General features: G+C 41.2%; 1 long non-coding RNA gene across 1 annotated transcript in view; it reads left to right on the top strand.

The window, feature by feature from the left end:
• Positions 1-6,241, top strand: part of LOC108717242 — a 38,256-nt gene extending 32,015 nt beyond the window's left edge. The window contains exon 3 of the long non-coding RNA XR_001935830.2: positions 4,179-6,241. This is a non-coding gene — a long non-coding RNA (uncharacterized LOC108717242). The remainder of the gene's footprint in view (positions 1-4,178) is intronic.
• The last annotated feature ends 14,427 nt before the right edge of the window (positions 6,242-20,668 follow it).

Here is a 20,668-nt window from a genome sequence, read left to right as displayed (position 1 = left end):
GAAAAGAGCTGTTTATTGCTCTCCAATAGTCCCAAGTGCTCCATAAAGCTACGGAAGCTTTCACTGGTTAGGAAACTAGCACTTGGAACAATTTTGACACCAATTCCACCTGCCTCTGTTCAAAGGAAAGTATCTGGGGATATGAGAGAAATCAACCCTAGAGTTTTATTACTAGCATGGTCCTCTGTGCTACATATTGGCATCATCATTTCTAAACAGTCAACATGTTTACAGGGTCATCAAATTCCTGAATATTTTGCTTGTTAAAGTGAGAGGACATCTAACCCTTTTTGCCATTTTGGGCAGACGTTTATTTTTGGCTCTGGATTCAATGGGCATGCACGATAATATCTTATGAACAGTACAATATGGGATAGTCCACCCCACTTCCACCCCAGTGAGAGTCTTGCTACATGACAACATATGACAACGGAATTAAAGGTTATGGAAGTTCTGTACACTACACAATAAAGTATTGGCACATAACATACTTGTAATTGTAAAGCAGTAAATCTGGTTGTGCCACTGAATCTAACAGATTGGTCTTTGGCTAGTTTGTCCACAGAGGCGCAAGGTAAAATTGGCAGCTAGCTGCATGGTGGCCTCATGCCCAGGTAGAAGTGATTATCAACTATGTTCTCCACAAGATCTGTCTGCGGGTAGGGTGTTAAACCGGGCAGCTTGGTTTGCCAGTTGCTTAAATAAACCACTCTCTACCATTCAGTGTGGCCAATTCACCCCTAATAGACCAGTATAAACCTATTAACAAGCTGTACAGGTTTTAGAGCAATCCTACATTCAGATGCCACATCTACAAGTATGAATGTTTACATATATTTGCTTCATCTACCAAAAAAGTGTGCTGTCTGTAAGTGGAGACCTTACATCGCCAACATGATGAAAAAGCACCTCAAATTATGAATTTACCTTCATATTCTACTTATTCCAATTTTAAATATGTTTTATTAAGAGCAATAATGTGAGTTCTGCTCTGCTTGCAGTTGGTCCGCCTATCTCTTTTCTTATCTCAAAATATATTCTTATATCTGGCACCAAGTGATGCCATCAGTTCCAGTTGGTGCTTTCGGATATCACTTGCCAGATATAATATATTTTCTTGACCATGACAATGCCTTAAAACAATTAATACATTTAAGGTTTCCTTATCATGGAGGGGCACAAAGCACCATGTTTTTTTGCCCATAAAGCACCTCAGAACCCTTGTGTCTGCCATATTCCTAAAGTAGAGACTGCTCTCAAATCATAAATTAATAGGAACCCTGAAGGGCTGCTATATTGGCTCCTAGACCAACAGTTTCAAAATCCCTACAAAGATAGACTATAAATCATAGTATTTCATGGCCACTGCTTTGTCTTTAGCCTTATCACACCTATAGTTCTTATATCTATTGCCATTATGCATTGGTATGTGAGCATAGGTCCCCCTGTTCTACATTAATACAAATTTCTTAATTTGCTGAATGGCTTTTACAACACGTTATAGATCAAATTAGAATTAGACAGAATGAAGCCTTTACAAGAGACTAGAACATGAATCCATGCAACTATATCTTCAATACATGGGAGAGATAGACTTGTAGAGGTTTTGAGAGGAGCTAAAAGTTTAGCTTTGTAAGTGAAAGCACTGAATAAGCTCCCAAAAATAAATCAGTCACTCAATGTTCCCATTGAGCAAATATTTAACCTCAACAAAGAACTGAAGGTCTGTACAGTAGGCTGTATATGAAGGTATCACCTACTGTAGTTTCCCTTCATCGAGGCCACACCGAAATTAAAATGTTTATTCCCATTCTCTGCTCTTGCCTGATTTGTTAATGATCATAATGTGTTTTTGGAAACCATCAACAATATTTGGAAGTCTGGAATTAGGGATGCACCTAATCCAAGATTCAGGTCGGGATTCGGCCAAGATTTGGCCTTTTTCAGTAGGATTCGGATTATGCTGAATCCAACTGCCTGACCAAACCGAATCCAAAAAATCATGACTTTTCATCACACAAACAAGGAAGTCAACATTTTTTTAGTCTTGTGCTGTGCACATTGTTCTCTTCACCTTGTTTCCCTAATTCAAATTAGGGTTCAGATTCAGTTCCGGATTTGAATCTTTCAAAAAGGATTCGAGATTTGGCTAAATCCTAAAATAGTGGATTCGGTGCATCCCTACCTGGAATAATTGCCTTAAACTATAAAAAATAGAGTTTTGGAGGCTTTTGGTAGGTTTCATAGCATCCAAGGAATGTGTGCTTTAGACCAGAGCCTAAGGGCCTTTGGATATTTTGGTTTATATATATCAGCATTGGGCAACAGCCCATGATAACCTTTCAATACTTTCTCTTTTTTTGGTCAGATCGATTAGATTAAAAGGTGCCACGATATGTCAATGACATACCCTCTTAAAGAAACTGCTGGAAAACAAAGGGGTATACATTGCTTCAAACCCATGGCTGACTGACAAAGAATCCTCAAGAATGGGAAAATATTACCAACAAAAAAAACCAAAACAATGAAAAATAAAGTCTTGCACCATAGACTGTGGTCTTATTGAAGTGTAACAGAAAAAAACAAAGCCTTTCAAATGTGCAAACAGAAAAGACTTACAGTATTTACTTAAATATATATATAGATAAATACAAGATTCCTCTGCACTCAACCCATTATCAATATATTTAAGACAGAGAGCATACTGCTACTGAAAAATGCCTTACCCTTTTAACAAAACAGGGATTGTTTGTCCATATATTGCAATATATTTAAGCTGAACAACTACGTCAAAGTCATCCCATATCTGGCCAGTCCTACGCTCAATTTTCATTTGATTCATTAAGAATTCTATGGTTTCATTATACATTTTATAAAAGGGACGAATACGTTTTACCTGCAACTTACTTGCTGCTTTCAAAGTAAAACTCCCAAACTTGGCTGCCCTTTTATTAGACACCAGTGGGATCACCTGACTATAGTTGGAGGGGGTGGGAGCTACAACATGGAGCTGGTCACTGCTCCTGTAGAACTATAACAAACAAGGGAAAGTTGTGCTCACCACTAGTTTTTAAAATCATTAGGCGGGGGTGCAATGAGGGTGTGACCACAAAATACATATAGACAAATACAAGAGTCCTCTGCACTCAACCCATTATCAATATATTTAAGACAGAGACATTTTGTGCATACTGCTACTGAAAAATGCCTTACCCTTTAAACAAAACAGGGATTGTTTGTCCATATATTGCAATATATTTAAGCTGGCCAACTACGTCAAAGTCATCCCATATCTGGCCAGTCCTATGCTCAATTTTCATTTGATTCATTAAGAATTCTATGGTTTCATTATACATTTTATAAAAGGGACGAATACGTTTTACCTGCAACTTACTAGCTGCTTTTAAAGTAAAACTCCCAAACTTGGCTGCCCTTTTAGGCCAGCTTAAATATATTGCAATATATGGACAAACAATCCCTGTTTTGTTTAAAGGGTAAGGCATTTTTCAGTAGCAGTATGCACAAAATGTCTCTGTCTTAAATATATTGATAATGGGTTGAGTGCAGAGGAATCTTGTATTTGTCTATATGTATTTTGTGATCACACCCTCATTGCACCCCCGCCTAATGGTTTTAAAAACTAGTGGTGAGCACAACTTTCCCTTGTTTGTTATATATATATATATCTTTCTTTGTCGAAGTAGAGCGAATGTGGGATTAAAAAGATGCCCTAAAACAAGTTACTTTAAAGGAGCAATACTCTGGATAAGAAAATATTGTTGTGGATATTCCTGAAATATAGGTTTTTATAGCACGATTAAATTCCCACGCTAGAAGCATATGCCGTACTCACATATCGGAGAAATCAAAGTACAAACCAAAACAGGAAAAAGAAACAATCCATTACGATTTGACTTAAAGACACGGAACAGTTTTTTTTTTTTTTCAAGCTTCACACAGAAGAGAGTTATAATCTGGTAGAACTGCGCATTAATCAGGAGTGTAGCAGCGGTCCTGGTTTGTGTCGCGGACACAGAATAGACAGAAGAACGTGATTATCGCAGTTCTAGAACGCACCATGTGATGTGAAGTGGTTGTTATTTGTCCAATCACAATGCAAAGAAGTACAAAGCACCAGTTATTGTCTGAATTATTGTTTGTTTTTTCCTTTGTTTCAGAAACTCAACGTATTCCTAAAACCCGAACGGAAAAAACAAAAAGATAACGTAGCACTAGAAATCACTTTAAGGCTCAGATTGAACAAGAGACACGAACGGGACCCTAGCGGATTATTGTGACACACGGTGCTCTCTCCACGCAGCCTTAAAATGAAAAGATTGAATTTGCCAGTCATCAATCATCATATTGTACCTTTAATTGTCATGTCTTTTTTTTCTTTTTGCTACCTTGCTGAGTTTTATTATTACTGAATCTGGTGTTGGTTTTGGTGTTTTTGATTGAAGCTCAACGATTTTGTTTTTGTATTTTTTTTTGGAAATTAGAAATATTTTTCTATGTGAAATCAGTGTCATGGAAAACTGAGCATCACATAGGCTTTATGGACGGCATTAACCCTTTGGCTGCCAGCGGCAGGCCGTCAGCAGAAGGGTTAATAAGACTGGAGACCCCCTTTCCCCTCTTCTAAATCCCGTTTGAGAGAAGGCACATTCATCATGTGCAACTCTACATTTCTTCCTCACCGTGCCCCCAAGAAATAATCAGCCGAAAGGCTTGATCTCTTCCTGACTGATAACCACCGATTTTGCATTAGAAAGGTGACAGTACTTAATGAAACTCAGCACCAAAGGGCATAAGGCAGTTGAAGGTTAGTTTGTTCTAACAGCACCAATCCCATAAATTCTCGACACTTGGTGTATAATGTATAAAACACTGAACGGAGGAAATCGTCTTCCGCCTTAGAACTTAGTATGGATGTCTCAATATCGACTCTTGCGTCTACATCACCAAAGAAGAGTTATTTTTTTGTTTGTTTTTTTACTTACAAAACATAGAGAATATCTTTGTGTACATACGGCCACCGGATAAAGAGAGAGAGGAATAGAGAGAGAGAGAGAGAGAGAGAAGCTCAGCGGAAGCTTCCGGTCACTGTGCCTTTTGTTATTTTTCAATAAGCTGTGTTTTTTTGTTTTCGTAAACAAAAATAAGGTTCCTCCATACGTGGAGCTTTAGAGAGAAGACTCGTATTGTAGCAACTCATACAGGAGAGGACCGTCTCTGTACCTAATGCCTACAGCAGAGGGGGTGATGTACTGAAGAATGTTGATAGTCCTTCTTAACCGTCTGTCTACAAAATGTGCATCCCATGCTGGATACCTTTTCCTTGGCATGTCGATCTTTATGAGCGGCCCTTCTGGATAATAAGGGCGCCCTGATGGAGTAGTTGGCACCATTGGTCTCACCTGGAAAACTGGCAAGCACGTGTCTGCTGTTAGGTCATCCTGTTGCTCCGCAACTGCTCTAGTTGGCGTTGCCTCTGCTCCGCGATACCCTGGGGTTTGAGGTGCCATGGGTTCAACGTCGGGAGGTAAAGGAATACCCCAGAGCAGCTCGGCGCAACAGGAACTGGCAAATATCTTAGCACGTGGCCCCGTGGGATGCAAGACACCATAATAGAGAACTATGAATGCTACCCCAACAGCAAAACAAAGAAAAACACAACACAGTGCTGGCACGGCAAATGAGTCAGTGTTAGGATCTCTGTAAAAATACCAAAGGAACGTCAAGGCAGCATTCTCTGTCAGGATAACAGTGTAATAAGCAAACATTCGGTATCGAGTCCGGCCTTCCTTGACGTTAAACCAGCAGAAAATGTACACAATTCCTACCACCATGTTGAAGAGAATTTCCTCCCACTTGGACATACAGAAGTCTGTCCCACCATGGATGATCCAGAAGGCCATGATGCACCAGTGGACCACCACAAAGATTCCGAAGTAGAGCTGGAAGATGGAAGCAAAGAGGGCAAAAGAAATAACTCTGGATGAGATGGTGAAAAGTCGCCAGAAGATATGGATGAGCGCCCCTCTGTAGCTCATGCTCTTCTTGTCATCCCTGGAGTCACGTAAGAGTTTGTGATAGGAGGCTAGCACCCAAGCGAGGGACATTAGGGAGGCCACAGAGGAAACACCTGCCAAACAACACGCACAGGGTCATTGCATTATTTCCACTTTCACAATTAAAACATTAAAGGCTGTCTACTTGTGGATAGATTATGGATTAACCAGTTGCACATATTGCCTTATTCCTTATTAATACTGGCAGAACTACTTCCCTAGTCTACTGATACAGGCAGACACTCTACTGGCTTGGGAACCATATTGATAAAGACAAACAGTCTACTGACTTGGGAACCTTATTGATACAGGCAGACACTGTAGTGACTAGGGAACCATATTGATACAGGCAGACACTGTAGTGACTGGGAAACCATATTGATACATCTAGACACCTTACCGACTACAGAACCATATTGATAAAGGCAGGCACTCTATTGACTAGGGAACCATATTGATAAGGGCAGACAGTCTAGTGACTGGGGAACCACATTGATTAAGGCAGACACTCTAGTGACTGGGGAACCATATTGATATAGGGAGACACTCTAGTGACTTGGTAACCATATTGATAAAGGCAGACACTCTAGTGACTTTGGAACCATATTGATAAAGGCAGACACTCTAGTAACTTTGGAACCATATTGATACAGGCAGACACTCTAGTGACTTGGGAACCATATTGATACAGGCAGACACTCTAGTGACTTGGGAACCATATTGATACAGGCAGACACTCTAGTGACTTTGGAACCATATTGATACAGGCAGAAACTCTAGTGAATGGGGAACCATATTGATAAAGGCAGACACTCTAGTGACTTTGGAACCATATTGATACAGGCAGACACTCTAGTTACTTTGGAACCATATTGATAAAGACAAACACTCTACTGACTTGGGAACCTTATTGATACAGGCAGACACTGTAGTGACTAAACCATATTGATACAGGCAGACACTGTAGTGACTGGGAAACCATATTGATACATATAGACACCTTACCGACTAGAAAACCATATTGATAAAGGCAGTCACTCTATTGACTAGGGAACCATATTGATAAGGGCAGACAGTCTAGTGACTGGGGAACCACATTGATAAAAACAGACACTCTAGTGACTGGGGAACCATATTGATATAGGCAGACACTCTAGTGACTTGGTAACCATATTGATAAAGGCAGACCCTCTAGTGACTTTGGAACCATATTGATAAAGGCAGACACTCTAGTGACTTTGGAACCATATTGATACAGGCAGACACTCTAGTGACTTGGAAACCATATTGATACAGGCAGACACTCTAGTGACTTTGGAACCATATTGATACAGGCAGACACTCTAGTGACTTTGGAACCATATTGATAAAGACAAACACTCTACTGACTTGGGAACCTTATTGATACAGGCAGACACTGTAGTGACTAGGGAACCATATTGATACAGGCAGACACTGTAGTGACTGGGAAACCGTATTGATACATCTAGACACCTTACCGAATAGGGAACCATATTGATAAAGGCAGGCACTCTATTGACTAGGGAACCATATTGATAAGGGTAGACAGTCTAGTGACTGGGGAACCACATTGATAAAGGCAGACACTCTTGTGACTGGGGAACCATATTGATATAGGCAGACACTCTAGTGACTTTGGAACCATATTGATACAGGCAGACACTCTAGTGACTTGGGAACCATATTGATACAGGCAGACACTCTACTGACTTGGGAACCTTATTGATACAGGCAGACACTGTAGTGACTAGGGAACCATATTGATACAGGCAGACACTCTAGTGACTGGGGAACCATATTGATACAGGCAGACACTCTAGTGACTTTGGAACCATATTGATAAAGACAAACACTCTACTGACTTGGGAACCTTATTGATACAGGCAGACACTGTAGTGACTAGGGAACCATATTGATACAGGCAGACACTGTAGTGACTGGGGAACCATATTGATACAGGCAGACCCTCTAGTGACTTATGAACCATATTGATAAAGGCAGACACTCTAGTGACTTTGGAACCATATTGATACAGACAGAGACTCTAGTGACTTGGGAACCATATTGATACAGGCAGACACTCAAGTGACTTTGGAACCATATTGATATAGGCAGACACTCTAGTGACTAGGGAACCATATTGGTAAGGGCAGACACTCTAGTGACTTTGGAACCATATTGATACAGGCAGACACTCTAGTGACTGGGGAACCATATTGATACAGGCAGACACTCTAGTGACTTGGGAACCATATTGATACAGGCAGACACTCTAGTGACTGGGGAACCATATTGATAAAGGCAGACACTCTAGTGACTGGGGAACCATATTAATACAGGCAGACACTCTAGTGACTAGGGAACCATATTGATAAGGCAGACACTCTAGTGACTGGGGAACCATATTGATAAAGGCAGACACTCTAGTGACTGGGGAACCATATTGATACAAGCAGACACTCTAGTGACTAGGGAACCATATTGATACAGGCAGACACTCTAGTGACTTGGGAACCATATTGATACAGGCAGACACTCTAGTGACTGGGGAACCATATTGATAAAGGCAGACACTCTAGTGACTGGGGAACCATATTAATACAGGCAGACACTCTAGTGACTAGGGAACCATATTGATAAGGCAGACACTCTAGTGACTGGGGAACCATATTGATAAAGGCAGACACTCTAGTGACTGGGGAACCATATTGATACAAGCAGACACTCTAGTGACTAGGGAACCATATTGATAAGGCAGACACTCTACTGACTTTGGAACCAAATTGATAAAGGCACACACTCTACTGACTTCATGACAGAATCCGTTTAAAGATTTCCCTTGATGAAGGCTTCTTGACGAAACGTTGGGGCAATTCTCTCATTCAGAATATCCGCTTTCAGACTTGTATGCTGTTAATTGCTGGCTGGTATGTATGGCCCTGATGATCATTGTCAATGTAAATTGTAAATCTTCGATAAAGAATGTTTAATTGCAGTACCACCTTCTTCTTTGTGCAAGATCATTCTATGATTTGAATCCTGTAACTATTGGGGGGAATATTTGATTTTAGCACCTTAAATACAAATTTCTAAAAATATATATATATATATATATATGGACAAGCTTTTCTAGTCAACAGTGCCCTTCATTACTTTTGATTCTAGGATCCCTTTAAAGGCCAGGAGTAGGGTCTCCCAAGCAAGTGGACTAACCCATTACTACCCAGGGTAGATTGGCACTGAATAACATAGGTAAGACTGAATGGGCTCCTGATTGCTGCCCCTTTATAGGTGCATTAGAAAATAACCCCTAATATCTTTTCTCTATGAATGGTCGGAGATACAAGGGGCATTTTCCAGTCCCAGGGGTGTAATAAGTGCACCATTAGTGTTCCCTTACCAAGCACCGGGGAATGCTGATCTCTGCACCAAGCACAGAACAGAGTGCAGGTAGTAAGTACGTGATGCAGGCTCCTCCTCCTCATGTTCCCTGACTAATTTAGGGGGTAGGTGAGGGGATGCCTACATGGCCCCCTCTGCACTTTCTTTGCCTTTATTTAATATTATATCTGTGCGTAATACAGAATATTTTGTCTCGTCTAACACATAAATATTGGGTGTCGAGCTCTTCGTGATTTTTTTTAATAATGACAAATAAATATTACATGTGTTTTATATTACTAATATTAGTGACTAATGAGTTCAAGGCAATTTAAGCATGCCATAAGGCCCTTATATTTATAGCTGCATCAGCCAAGGGCTGTTTATTTTGCATTTTGTCAATATAGGAAGGAGCTCACAGCCAATAAAACCAGGAGTGAATAGAAATGTGCACTCAGATATAAGTGAGTGAAGCTGGGAGTGAGCACTGCATAAACTTGCTCCAAACAAGGTGTTTGGTGTTGGCTTAAGTAACACTTGGTGGAATGGACCTGGAGCTACTCTATAAGGTGCAGTCCCTTACCTACTTGTAACCAGTGAACCCCCCATGCTCATTGGCTGATGAATGGAGTGAGCTCAGATTCATACGACATTGTTATGGTGCCAGCAGACTTACATGGTAGAGTGTCTGCGCGGTTCTTTTGGATCATTATGCACAGTTGTAGCACCAGTTGGGGCGCGCTCTCTAGGAAGGTCTCCAGGAGGCGCAGCATGTTGACATCTGCATATTCGTACATCATAGCCCAATAAAAACGCCGTTGGTGTTCCTTCTGCCTCTGGCTCTGGATGCCCAGGTACATGGTTCGAAGGTATCTGGAGAGAGGAGAGGACATACAGGCTTTATACAAGTGCCAGACATTAACGGCACCGGAACTGTGCCATTGGATGGAGGTCACATAAATGCACAAATAGACATATTTTCTCTTATTTAATGACTTGCGTTTGGTTCATCTTATGCAATTACTGATATCATAGGGACTCAGTGAACACATTAAACTATGGCAGCATAGGTATTCCCCTGTACTAAGCACAATTCAGCAGGAACAGTCCCCTAAGTTTGCTCATAGTCTGTACAGAGAGATCCCATAAAACTATGGCAGCATAGGTATTCCCCTGTACTAAGCACAATTCAGCAGGAACAGTCCCCTAAGTTTGCTCATAGTCTGTACAGAGAGATCCCATAAAACTATGGCAGCATAAGTATTCCCTGTACTAAGCACAATTCAGCAGGAACAGTCCCCTAAATTTGCTCATAGCCTGTACAGAGAGATCACATAAAACTACAGCAGCATAGGTATTCCCTGTACTAAGCACAATTCATTAGGAACAGTCCCCTAAGTTTGCTCATAGTCTGTACAGAGAGATCCCATAAAACTATGGCAGCATAGGTATTCCCCTGTACTAAGCACAATTCAGCAGGAACAGTCCCCTAAGTTTGCTCATAGTCTGTACAGAGAGATCCCATAAAACTATGGCAGCATAAGTATTCCCTGTACTAAGCACAATTCAGCAGGAACAGTCCCCTAAATTTGCTCATAGTCTGTACAGAGAGATCCCATAAAACTATGGCAGCATAGGTATTCCCCTGTTCTGCTGGAAAATGTCATGGCGTAGTGACCAGGCTTTACACTGAATTTATTGTAATTAAAATAAACTAAATCCTGACATACATGAGTCAGTAGTACAGAGATTGTGCCACTAGATGGAACCCTGAACACATTATAAAACTAAATGTTGGCATACATGAAAGATTCAATATTTCCAGCAATCTGGAGTTTGTGGCAAAGAGGTTGTTTTACCCTGATTGGCCAGAAGGAAGGGGCACATTTGTTGGAATGAACAAGGGCACAGCAGACTGAATACGTTTATGTGTGAGCGAGGGGACGCCCTCCACGCCACTCCTCTTCTTCCACTCCGGTAACTTAGGGCGCGTGCGGCGTGCATTCTTCTTATTTATAGGCAACGTGATGACGCCAGCGTGCAATGGCGCGAAATTCAAATGTATTTAAAGTGGCAGTTTGTATTTTTCATTGCCCGTTATAGGATCTTTCTCCACGAATTTCCTGGTGCTCTTGTGCTGTAAAGCTTCTGTTTCCTGATACCTGTTGTGACCCCAGCCTGTTTTTGGCGATTCTGACTTCTGTGTCCTGACCCCTGCCTGGTAACCGACTTTTCTAAATCCGTATCCCTCCTGATTGATCTCCTGGTTTGACCCTTGCTGTTTTTAGCAGAATCTTCTCCTACTGTCACTATAATGACCTACTGTCTCTATCCTGTCCTACTCTTACCATCTTGTCTTTCTGTCTCCATCAAATACGGTCTCCATCTTCGCCAACTGTCACTATAATGACCTACTATCTCCATCCCCTACTGTCTCCATCTTCCTCTACTGTCGCTATAATGACCTACTGTCTCCATCTTCCTCTACAGTCGCTATAATGACCTACTGTCTCCATCTTCCTCTACTGTCGCTATAATGACCTACTGTCTCCATCCTGTCCTATCCTCAACACCTTGTCTTACTGTCTCCATCTTGGCCAGCTGTCACCTATAATGCTCTCCTGTTTCCATCTTGTCCAACTGTCACCAATTTGCCATACTGACACCATCCTGCTCTTCATCTGCCATTTTGTTCAGCCTACATCTTGCCCTACTGCCACTATCATGCCCTGAACTCTTGCCATGTTGCCAATCTCTACTTGCTTTACTCAGAAAGAAATCGTCAGCGGTCTAATTCATGTTGCGCCGCTGACCAGCTGCCGTAGACACCATTGTCCCAGCGCTCGGTCTAACCCACATTCTGGAGTTGACCAGCTGCCGCAAATGATAAAAAGCCAATACAGTATTTCTACACAAAGAGAAAATTTGCCAGCGCTCGGTTTGCCTTTAAAAAATAATTACAATAAATGAGGTGCTAGTACCACACTTTGGCCAACATATGTAAGCTCACGTGCCACGTCAAGGCCCCTCATTGTACGTGAGTCTTACACTGTTTGTGAGCAATATAAGTTTGTTGTGCATTTAAAATCAAGTCCCCCAGTAAACATGTGACTGAGTAGTAAGACCATTGTGCACTTCCCCTTAACTCCGGGCTATAGTGAGAAAGCAAGAAGCTTTTTAGCCCTAGCCAAATAACATACATCTATAAGTGATTCCCTGTTATAAAGGCTAAATGGCAGCCATAGGCAATATTTGGCTACAATATGTACATGAAACACAGAAAGAAAGAAAGATTTTACGATATGGCACGTGAGCTTACATATTTTGGCCAAAGTGTAGTACCTTATTTTTTGTAATTATTTTTTTAAAGGCAAACCGAGCGCTAGCATTTTTCTCTTTGTGTACAACTTGCTTTATTGTTATATTCTTTCCCTGCTGTGCCCATCTCACCCTACAGCCACTGCAGGAATAACGGTACAACACACACATGCAACATAGTTCATTTTATTGATGTACAACCATGATCTTCTCACTGTGCAACTACATCTCCCACCAGGGCACTTGAGCTGCAAAGAAAATACTTTTGAAGCTTTGCAGATTTCCCTACAATGATAAGTCAGAGCGGGCAGATTTGGGAGCTGTAATTGGGAGCTATTGAGACTGATCGCTTGGGCGCACTTTAAATGTCAGGCTACAAGTGTCCTTTTGTCATTCCACCCGGCACTGCTGGAAGCTTGTTGGACACATTATATACTCAGCTCTGTTTATTAAATGATGAAAGTCCTTTCCAGATACACACAGAAGTGCCCAAAGGATGTCAATGTGAAGCCAAGGCATATCTATTATATAACCAAGAGTTATAGGGTAAATTCACTAAGATTCGTAGTTGCGCCAGGCGCAACTTTGCCGCACTTCGCCACACTTCGCCAGGCGTAGTTTCGCCAGCGCTCCGCAAATTCACTAAAATCCGTAGCTGCGCACAGGGGTAGCGTAAGGTTGCGAAGTTGCGCTAGCGTTGATTCGCTAAGTGAAGCGAAGTTACGCTAGCGAAGATTAATTTGCATACGGCGCCAAATTCAAATTTCAATGGAGGAATACGTAGAATCACTACAAATGCCTAGAAAACCTTCAAAACATCAAATAAAAATTTTATTTTGCCCTACACATGTGCCCACTGTCTAGGTAAGTTGCCATGAATCAGGAAATGTAGGGGGGAAGGAGGGGAGCCCCAAAAATGTTTTCGATCTTTTTCAGCCTATCACCCATAATGTAGAAAACACACCAGCGTTTTTTGGGACTTAGAAAGAATTTTGACTTTTTTTGAAGCAATCCCTATCTACTCTATTGCGCTTCGCCTGGTCTGAGGTGGCGAAGGAAGTCTGGCGTAAAAGGTAGCGTTCAGTACAATGCGCGCGTTAGTGAATTTGCGTAGTTACGTCCGTAGCGAAAATTCGCCAGGCGTAAGGGTGCCAAGTACTAGGCCAGCGTTAGTTTGCGCAGTAACGAAAATGACAAACGCTAGCGAAGTAACGCTAGCTTTCGGCGCTTCGGCGCTTAGTGAATTTGCCCCATAGTAAGAGATATAGTAGGGAGATACTATCATCATTCTATAGTATAGAGAGCCTGCACAGCTTTATAGATACAGTTGTACCCTCACCTTCCCCTCTGTCTGAGCAGGGTCCATCTGTGGTTCTTTATTCTGTCTATTCTTATTGTGTCAGGCACTGGTGCAGCCATTAAGCCTAATTATCCCTCCATTGATTTAGTATCTTGATCATAAGATGAATTTTGTTAATTCAAGTTCTTTAACTAGAGAAACCCCAGTGGTAACCTGGAAAGTCCAAATCGTGACTGAGCACAGATTACACGGAGTATTATGGAGTAAAACAGACAGAATTAAGAGAGTCGCACCATTCACTGAGAGATTATAAAACAGCGCAGGGAGGATGAGCAGCTTCTCTTTTGATCCTTCAGATGAACATGAGCAGAAGTGCACCCTGGGAATTTAAGCAGATTTACCCTTTCTAAATTAAACATCCGACCTCAATTCAAATGAAAGATCCCTGAGGTCTTTGGAGGAACCAAGGATCAAAGAAAACATTCGATTAACCCCCTCCAGATGATTCATTTCATACAGAGATACTGTATCAAATTATCTATCCATAGTACAGAATATATACAGTAGCATTGCCAGCAAAAGTGTGACCCATAATCTGCCCCCAACAAAGTCACCACTGGGACAGAATGTTCTGTTATACAGATAGCTAGAATCTCAGCTGCCATAAAGCAGGACAGGACTGCTGCTTACAATGGGGATCAGATAGGATCTGTGCAGCCACTGGGACAGAATGTTCTGTTATACAGATAGCTAGAATCTCAGCTGCCATAAAGCAGGACAGGACTGTTGCTTACAATGGGGATCAGATAGGAACTGTGCAGCCACTGGGACAGAATGTTCTGTTATACAGATAGCTAGAATCTCAGCTGCCATAAAGCAGGACAGGACTGCTGCTTACAATGGGGATCAGATAGGATCTGTGCAGCCACTGGGACAGAATGTTCTGTTATACAGATAGCTAGAATCTCAGCTGCCATAAAGCAGGACAGGACTGTTGCTTACAATGGGGATCAGATAGGAACTGTGCAGCCACTGGGACAGAATGCTCTGTTATACAGATAGCTAGAATGCCCACATAGTGGTATGGAGTATTCCTGGGGGGTTGATGGGTACATTCAGGGGATTAGAGCAGACTGAAGGATTTTCGAGTGAAAGAAAACAAAATATAAGCTGCATCCAAAGGGCTTAATGGGGAGCATTTCATTGGCTGCACAGATATTTGGTGACGTGACCATTCGCTGGTACGACTGTCGCCGTAAGGGTGATCCCGTTTATTCCACTAAATCATCGCTGTGCTGCTGTGCCCCAGTCACTCCCCTCTCTGGATTTGAGCAGCGCCAGGCTTGTCCTCATTTCACCCGCCAGTTAGGATTCAGTGCCAGCTTGCTGCAGTCTCACTCCCTCTCTCTCTCTCTCTCTCTCTCTCTCTCTCTCTCTCTCTCTCTCTCTCTCTCTCTCTCTCTCTCTCTCTCTCTCAGACCAGCCAGTCCCCAAAATGAAGTGCCTGGCTAACGGCGTGACAGTTTCTTATTCATCAAGACTGATAAACATGAAGCGCTCACCCGCCTCCCCCGCAGCAACACCAAAAAATATACATTCCTGAGCTGCTCTGTTTCACCTGAACTCAACCCAAAAACTGCACAATGAAAAGAAATAAAAATATAAGCAACTTCCCATTGATTTCACTGATTTGTCACATAAGGTTCATCGTCTGTTTGTCTGGTTTATATTCTCTGCACTCCTGGTTCTGACTCCTGAAACTATTTAGCAGAAGCCAGTTAATTAATAGATTTGAAGGAAAACTGACTGCAGCTGCTACATTGTTTCAGGCATTACTGGCAGCGTCTGTCTGTCTGGTTTATATTCTCTGCACTCCTGGTTCTGACTCCTGAAACTATTTAGAATAAGCCAATTGATTGATAAATATGAAGGAGAGAACTCACTACATTGTTTCAAGCATTGAGGGCAGCGTCTGTCTCTCTGTCTGTCTGGTTTATATTTGCTGCACTCCTGGTTCTGACTCCTGAAACTATTTAGCAGAAGCCAGTTTATTAATAGATTTGAAGGAAAACTGACTGCAGCTGCTACATTGTTTCGGGCATTACTGGCAGCGTCTGTCTGTCTGGTTTATATTCTCTGCACTCCTGGTTCTGACTCCTGAAACTATTTAGAATAAGCCAATTGATTAATAAATATGAAGGAGAGAACTCACTACATTGTTTCAAGCATTGAGGGCAGCGTCTGTCTCTCTGTCTGTCTGGTTTATATTCGCTGCACTCCTGGTTCTGACTTCTGAAACTATTTAGCAGAAGCCACTTGATTAATAGATTTGAAGGAGAACTGACTGCAGCTGCTACATTGTTTCAAGCGGAGAACAGAAAGGATAGACATCTAGGGGCAGATTTATCAAGGGTCGAAGTGAATTCGAGGGAATTTTCGAAGTAAAAAAAAAAATCGAAATTCGAAGTAATTTTTTGGATACTTCAACCATCGAATAGGATACTACGACTTCGATTCGAAGTAGAATTGTTCGAATATTCGACCTTTCAATAATCGACGTACTGTTTTCAAAGTATTGAAGAAAAACTTTGACTTCAATACATTTTTCTAATTTTTTGGAAGTCGAAGTAAAATCGTTCGATCAACCGATGAAATAGATTCAAAGGATTTAATCGTTCGATCGAATGATTTTACTTTGACAGCAGGATATCCAAATTCAATGAAAAAAACTTCGATATTCGAATTCGAAGTATTTCAATTCGATGGTCAAATTTCTAAGTATTTTTAACGTCGAAATTTGACCCTTGATAAATCTGCCCCCTTGTGAGATGGTGACAGTAGGGCAAGGCAAGTAGGGTGAGATGGTGAGTCAGACAGGATGGACAAAATAGGATCCGTTATCCGGAAACTCATTATCCAGAATTCTCCAAATTACAGAATGGCTGTCTCCCATAGACTGCATTGTATCCAAATAATCCGAATTTGGAAAAAATGATTTCCTTTTTCTGTGTAATAATAAAACAGTCGCTTGTACTTGATCCCAACTGAGATATAATTAATCCTTATTGGAGGCAAAACCAGCCTATTGGGTTTATTTAATCTGTATATGATTTTCTAATAGACTTAAAGGGGTGGTTCGCCTTTAAGGTAACTTTTAGTATGTTATAGAACAGCCAATTTCAATTGGTTTTCATAATTTTTTATAATTATTTGCTTTTTTCTTCTGACTCTTTGCAGCTTTCAAACGGGTTTCACTGACCCCCTTCTAAATACTCTGTAAGGCTACAAATGTATTGTTATTGCTACTTTTTATTACTCCTCTGTCTATTCAGCTCCTATTCATATTCCAGTCTCTTATTCACATCAATGCCTGGTTGCTAGGGGAATTTGGACCCTAGAGAGCTGCTGAATAAAAAGCTAAATAACTCAAAAACCTTAAATAATAAAAAAACGAAAACCAATTGCAAATCGTATCAGAATATCCCTCTCTACACTAAAAGTGATCTGAAAGGTGAACAACCCTTTTAAGATAAGAAGATCTAAATTACAGAAAGGTCCGTTATCTGGAAAACCCCAGGTCCCGAGCATTCTGGATAACGGGTCCCATACCTGTACCTGTGATGCAAGAGGGTAAGACAAGTAGGGTGAGATGGTGACATGTCTGAAGGGCCACAGGCTGGAGCGTCTTTTCTGCCCCTTAGAATTGACTGAAGTTTGGAGTTTGCCAGTCTCTACTATCAATTCAGATAATGTATCAGTGCAAGTGTCATCTCTTCTGGACAAGGGGCCCCATACCAAGTATTGGGGCCCCACAGCTTATACCAGTTGTGCCCTACCCCCAATAATGAGTAGAATTCCCATAAACCCCAGCAGCAGGGATGTATCCATGGAGGGTCAATAAGCTAAAGCAACAATGTGTATCCACAATGTGACTACAACTCCCAGCATCCCCTGAGATGCCACAGGCACTGGAGCCCACAGGTTGCACTTTATATCTGAGGAATAATGAGTTGAGGATGCCCGACACTGACAAGGAAACCCCCAGCCCCCCTAATCTCAAAACTGTTTATTCATAACTCCCCGGGTCACTTCTAATGAGCCCAAAGACTCCCGCTGAGCTTCTGTATTTCATCTGCCTCTCTGTGATGTGCCAGGCGGTCGCTACACGACTAGGATTCTGCGCTCACTTGTCTGTATTTTCTTTGCCGCCTCTAGAAAGGGAGTTGCCAATAACAGAGATCATAAGGATGAAGCTGACCAATAAATTAACTAGGGATGCACCGAATCCACTATTTTGGATTCGGCCGAAACCCGGAATCCTTTGCGAAAGATTCGGCCGAATACCGAACCGAATCCGAACCCCAATTTGCATATGCATATGCAAAGGGGAAAACATTTTTTACTTCCTTGTTTTGTGACAAAAACTCATGCGATTTCCCTCCCTGCCCCTAATTTGCATATGCAAATTAGGATTCGGTTCGGCCAGGCAGAAGGATTCGGCCGAATCCAAATCCTGCTGAAAAAAAGCCGAATCCCGAACCGAATCCTGGATTCGGTGCATCCCTAAAATTAACATCGAGAGGCGGATCTATCAAGGGTTGAACTCCAAATTCGAATTTTAAAGGTTTTTTATGTCCAAAACTGTCAAATTCAACTAGTGAATTGATTCGAGTTTTTTTTAAAAATTCAAATTTCATTTTCAAGATTTATCATACTCTGGCCCTTTTCTGTATACGTCAATGGGAGACGCCCAGGGATCAATTTGGTGATATTTGCAGCCTTTCTGACATTCGAGTTGCTTTCGGAGAAAAAACTGGAATCAAGTTTTGTAGTTCAAATTTAGTTTTTCTAATTAGAATCGAATCGAGTTTTTTGGACCGATTCAATTCGTTGCGAGTTGAGAAAATGCGATTTTATTGATACATTTAGGGGCACATTTACTAAGGGTCAAAGTGAATATTCGAATTCCCAAACTTCGAATTTCAAACTAATTTTTGGGTACTTCGACCATCAAGTAGGCCTATATTCGACTTTGATTTCGATTCGCAGTAAAAAAAAGTTTGACTTTGAAAATCGAAGTACTGTCTCTTTAAAAAAGTTCGACTTTGACACTTCGCCACCTTAAACTTGCCAAATTGCAATGTTAACCTATGTGGACCTCCTAGAACCAACCAACCAACATTCGGCTACGTTTTTAGAAGTCGAAGTAAAATCGTTCGATCATTCGAAATCGTTCGAATATAGAAGTAATGCGATTCGATGGTCGAATTTCGAAAGTTTTTTGCACTTCGAAATTCGACCCTTGATAAATCTGCCCCCAAGATTGGTCTAAATTTTTGGCAGATGTTTGCAGCCTTCCTGACATTTGAGGTTTTTTTGTCCGAAAAAAAAAAAACTCGAATCGAGTTTTTAAAACTCAAATCGAATACGATATCGAGATTTCAGGTTGATCCTATTCAGCCGAGTTTAGAAAATTCGATTCGAGTTTTCGGATCGATTCAATTCGTCTGAGCTGAGAAAATTCGATTTTATTGATGCATTTTGATTGGTCGGATTTTGAATTTATGGGAGATGTTTGGAGCCTTGCTGACATTCAAGAGTTTTCGGGTTGATCCTATTCACCCGAGAAAATTCAATTTTAATAAATTTCGATTAGTAGAATTTCGAGTTCAGGGAAGTTTATGGGAGTTTAAAAAAACTCGCATGAATTTAAAATTTGGGATATTCTGAGAAAATTTGCAATTGGTTTTCATTTTTTATTATTTGTGGTTTTTGAGTTATTAAGCTTTTTATTCAGCAGCTCTCCAGTTTGCAATTTCAGCAGTCTGGTTGCTAGGGTCCAAATGACCTTAGCAACCATGCACTGATTTGAATAAGAGACTGGAATATGAATAGGAGAGGCCTGAATAGAAAGAGGAGTAATAAAAAGTAGGGATGCACCGAATCCAGGATTCGGTTGGGGATTCTGCCTTTTTCAGCAGGATTCGGATTCGGCTGAATTCTTCTGCCTGGCCAAACCGAATCATAATTTGCATATGCAAATTAGGGGCGGGGAGGGAAATTACGTGTCTTTTTGTCACAAAACAAGGAAGTAAAAAATGTTTTCCCCTTCCCACCCCTAACTTGCATAAACAAATTAGGGTTCGGATTCGGTTCGGTATTCGGCCGAATCTTTCGCGAATGATTCGGGGCTTCGACCGAATCTAAAATAGTGGATTCTGTGCATCCCTAATAAAAAGTAGCAATAACAATACATTTGTAGCCTTACAGAGCATTTGTTTTTTATATGGGGACAGTGACCCCCATTTGAAAAATGGAAAGAGTCAGCGGATACAGAATCACTAATACAGACTTCTTGGACACGTTTTTGGGGATTAATAAATTCTTCTTTTATTTGTAAAATACAGTAAAGACATGTCAGCAATAGCCCACTGTATTTTACAAACAAAAAAGAAGAATTTATTAATCCCCAAAAACATGTCCAAGAAGTCTTTATTAGTGATTCTGTATAAGGTTCCATTGCCAGGAAGTTGGATGTATGGACACGTGATCGTCTAGAACCAATCGGTGAGCT

Source organism: Xenopus laevis, chromosome 5L (assembly GCF_017654675.1).
Source record: "Xenopus laevis strain J_2021 chromosome 5L, Xenopus_laevis_v10.1, whole genome shotgun sequence".
In the NCBI taxonomy this organism is placed as follows: Eukaryota; Metazoa; Chordata; class Amphibia; order Anura; family Pipidae; genus Xenopus; species Xenopus laevis.
The sequence above is the reverse complement of the archived record's forward strand: the minus strand, read 5'-3'. Positions and strand labels throughout refer to the sequence as shown.